Source organism: Passer domesticus, chromosome 6 (genome assembly GCF_036417665.1).
Source record: "Passer domesticus isolate bPasDom1 chromosome 6, bPasDom1.hap1, whole genome shotgun sequence".
NCBI classification, from domain to species: Eukaryota; Metazoa; Chordata; class Aves; order Passeriformes; family Passeridae; genus Passer; species Passer domesticus.
Genome location: NC_087479.1, coordinates 18617718 through 18622300, shown reverse-complemented (window position 1 = coordinate 18622300; position 4583 = coordinate 18617718). Strand labels below are relative to the sequence as shown.

At 35.7% G+C, this 4583-nt stretch overlaps 1 long non-coding RNA gene across 1 annotated transcript; it reads right to left on the bottom strand.

Moving 5' to 3' along the window:
• Positions 1-938: 938 nt before the first annotated feature.
• LOC135302090 (uncharacterized) lies at positions 939-4008 on the bottom strand. The gene is made up of 3 exons (XR_010363784.1): positions 3912-4008; positions 2405-2474; positions 939-1065 (listed from the first exon to the last, which is right to left on the bottom strand). It is a non-coding gene; the product is annotated as an uncharacterized LOC135302090 (long non-coding RNA).
• Between the last annotated feature and the right edge of the window lie 575 nt (positions 4009-4583).

Here is a 4583-nt window from a genome sequence, read left to right as displayed (position 1 = left end):
TCATCCTGGATTGTCACTGACCCTAAATTATTGGATCATATAGATTTAAAGGCAATAATATTTTATTTTGTAACACTAATTCACCTTTTTAATTAAAGATTCCTATTCTGATTCCAAGCTACCTAAATTATGTAGTTTCACATGTAAAGGTGGCTGCATGCTCCCTGTAATTTTGTAGTCAAGAAAAGGTAGATGCTGCTGCTGTTCACCTATAGACAAGTGCCTCTCCTACAGCCCTGGAAAGTCACTGATGACCCTACTTCTTTCTCTCTTTTTTTTTTTTTTTTTTTCTTCCCATCAAATTCTCATTAAACTTTTCAAATCCATTACACCACTGGGGTGATGTAAATCATTACAAGACTTATTCCTCTCACTCATTTTCTCAGAAATGAAATCTATATAAATATGAGACTCTGACAACCAAGGCATCTCATTTAACTACAGAGAAAAAAAAAATTAGTCTCTTGAGTAGACTTGAGAGCCACGCTTTTCAAAAGTGATTTCAAAATCAACTGAAACATTTGGTAGTACTGAGATAGGCTGATAATGTGTTGGGTCAATCATATAACCACTTTTGAAAGCACAGATTAGCTTCAGTGTGCAACTAAGCAGCAGGAAATGAGGGGAAAGCAGACTGAAAATACATTGGATTTGTAAAGAAACTTCAGAATAGGATCAGTCTGGGTTTTGGAAAAAAACAATTCTAGTGGCAAAAGATGTGATGATCTTGGATCCTTTGTTGTGGCTGAGTATGTTATCTGTAACTGCTTCCTCTGCTGATGAGCTTTACTCTCCATTTCCTTCTGCTAGCCCACCATCCAATTTTCCTTTGAAGGAGAAAACAAGCAAACAAACAAACAAACAAAGTATCAGCTGGATCTGTATCTTCATAGTAGTTATTTTACAGAGAAAACCTGCTTGAAAGCACTGGATCTGATGGACTGTAATGTTGTTCAATTGTCCCTAAGCATGTAGGGACAACAATGAGTGTCCTGGTTTTATTACCTGTCCTTCCTAAGCTTCCTTTCCTTATAGTAGCTTTCCTTTCCATGTAGTTTTTTGATTCTGGAAAGAACAAAGATGGAAATAGCAATCAATTTTACTTGTCTTTTTGTTCAATATGCAAACCTTTTATTTGCATGTGGCTCAAGTATTTGTTTGCAACTTCTGCGGTCATAAGTTGAATTCTTATAAAATGTTTCCTGCTGAAATGTCATGCTGCCTGTAATTCAACAGCAAATAAATATTGTTGTCCTCACTAATTTGAAACAGTGTGAGTTTTAAATCTTTAGCTGTGGGAGATTTATTAAGACTGCAGTTTCCCTCACCCTTCCTTCAGTCCATCAAGATAGGTCAAAACTGCAGGAACCATATTTTTCAGAATTATTGCAGTTGCTGTAAATTCAATTTCTTTAATTCCTGTCATGTAATACAGCAGGGCTGTGATCAGTCAAAGGTTGGAGGTTGGAATAGATGATTTTAGAGGTCTTTTCCAGCCAAAATGATTATGTGATTCTGTCAAGAGAGCAAGAACCCAAAGCTATAAATAAACCCAACGCAAAAGTTATCCATGTTTTAAGCTTGAATTTAACTAACTGGCTTAATTGATAGTGTTATTGAGTTTTGATTTTGTAAATACCTGACAGATTCTGAAGCACAGTGTTGCTTACTGAGTTTTCAATTACCATTGTAATCATTATATTATGATTTCTTTTTAATTAGGGAACATTCTTTGGGGCATATATAAGAAGGATGTGCGCTTTTTATGTGTACATGGAGGTTTTCTGCAGAGAATATGCACTGGTTTTACTTCACATCTTTTTACTGATTTCCTGCCAGTTCCATCTTTCTTTCATATATATAGAACTGCTGTAGCATGTTCTAGAGCAGTAAAGTTTCCTCCAATAGAAGGTGAATTAATGAAATTTTTGTTTTACTTCTAGAAAACTTTAATATTCATTGTTAAGCAGATTTATCACTGCAACCTTATCACTATCACACACTTTTTTACTTGTTGAAGGATCTATGAAGTGCTTATTAGCACCCATTTGTTCACACTGTCTATAGTCACCTCGGTCCTAGGCAACCAAAATACTTTTAGTTAAAACTGTGTTACAGAAGAAAAAGTCAGATATAGAGTTCAGAGACTTTCACTGAGACCTTTTATTATACCTGGAAGAATCTTGTGCAAATGTTTTGAGACTTTAAAAAGTCTCCAGTTCCTTCAAAAAATCACCCAGGCTTTTTAAAAAGAACCTGAGTATTTCTCTAAAAGAAAGGATATTTTTAAATCCTAATTTTGAATACGTATTAAAATTATAAAAGTTTTCAAAATCTGAGGGGCAGAATATCTCTAATACAACCATTCATTCCTTCTTGTTCACGTTATCTTGACTGAAGGTACCTTTGACTGGACAACTGCAACAAGTGTGAAGCAACTTTCATCTGTAGAAGGATCTTCTTTCAATGATACACTGATGGAAGAAAGATGAGGAATGTGAATGACTATAAGTGAGTCTGCTTTTGCTAGGATGGAGCCACTATACTACTTTCCAAATTTACCTGTCAAAAATAAATAAATTAGTTGGGACACAATTCAATCAATATGAAGTTCTGTAAAGAAAGCAAGCATATGTCTATTGCATTAGGTAATTTATTTTGTGTGCATATAATTCTAATTTTTTTTCTACAGTCCCAGACTATTTAGAACTCTATAATAAATGCTTTGACAAGGTCTTCTACTACACCCTGGTGTACAACATTTCCTTAAGTAATTACTTGGCATTTCATATGATAGGGTATAGATTCCTCCAGACAGGAAAAGTGCTAATTTTGCATGATGTTTTGACCAAAAAAAAAGTCAGCTCTAGTACAATTGAGTCAAATAGTTTTAAATATAGAGCCTTGATAATTTTTAGCTAGTGCATGATCATGTAGAGAAATAGTTTATCCTCCAGAATACTCTTTCCTAAGTTAAAATTTAAATAGTTATCACTAGTTCCTAAAATATAAACACTTGTTTTAGAGTTTTGATAACCAAAATTCTTGAAAACTTCAGTGATTTTAGGACTGATATCTGCAAGGAAATTCCTGGAAACTCTGAATTTCATAAGTAATATATTTTTTTTGAAACAGTTAGAAAGAAATTGAATTAGACACATTCTAGAATAGATGAATGATATTAATATGCCTAAGTAAAAGATTTTCACCCAAAATTACTCTAATTGCAAAGTCATACTTTGTCTGTACAAAGTTCTTGACTGAGAATTATTTTTTCAAACTATCCTTATAAAAAGTTATTATATGTGAACAGAAAATTTCACACATGTTCCAGTAGGTCTGCAATATAAGGAAACTTGCACTCAGGTGTTTCTATAGAGACTGATATAAATAAAAATTATTTCCTGAGCTAAGATTTAAAAGCAGATGTTGGATCCCTCCCACTGACATTTCCTGTAAGGGTAAGCCATCTACTTGTAGCACAGGATTGTGGATATCCATTTTAGTAAATGGAAGTCAATACAGGCAGTGGAGCCTAAAATACATAGCCATCTGCTTTAAAAATAAGATAGATTCCTTTCTCTGCTCCATTGACTGTATTGTCATGATCTCTTCCTATTAAAATGTGAATTTAGATAGCTCCATGGAGGTAACCAGTGCTCTGTAAAGACCAAAGTCTCAGTTCAGCACAATCTACTTAGGAGCGAGCTGACAAGTATTCTGCACATCCTTGGCTGCACTGACTTCCATCCCATGGACCACTGTGCCAGCTTGTATGTCTAATTCACATGCAAATGCTAAAATTTCAGTACCTAATTTCAAAATGATCCCTGTGCTGCATGGGGTTTTGGGTTTTTTTCATTTTTGTTTTGGTTTGTTTTTTTCTGGGATAAAGTTTATTTTCTTCTTACTATCTAGTATGAGGCTGTTTTGGATTTGTGCTGAAGGCAGTGTTGATAGCACAGGGATGTTTTCATTGTCATTCAGCAGTGTTTAAGAGTCGCTGCCTCACCCCACCAGTGAGGAGATTAGGGGAGGGGACACAGCCAGCAAAGGTGACCCCAAATGACCAAAGGGATATTCCAGACCATATGACATCATAGTCAGTGTATAATGTGGGGGAAAGAAGGAGGAAGGGGGCCATTTGTAGTGATGATGTTTTTCTTTCCAAGTCACCACTATGTGCAATGGAGCCTTGGTTTCCTGTGGATGGCTGAACACCTGCCTCTTTGTGGGAAACAGTGAATTAGTTCTTTTTGCTTTTTGTTGTTTGTGCAGCTTTTGCTGTCCTCCTCAAACTGTCTCTCTTTCAGCCCATGAGTTTTCTGGCTTTTACCTTTCCAATTCTCTTCCTATCCCACTGAGTGGATGAGTGGCTGTGTAGGGTTTATTTGCAATCTGGGCTAAAACCATGACAATACCTCTCAATGGATTTGATTAATTGCTATTACATACATGCACAATAGTGTTTGACATGCCCCAAAGCATCCAAATCCAAAAATCTGCTCACAATTGGCAGAAGCGACAAAAGATTAATGGGAGTCCAATGTCACTCTGGAAGAACAGCTGGAGGTCGGATGCAG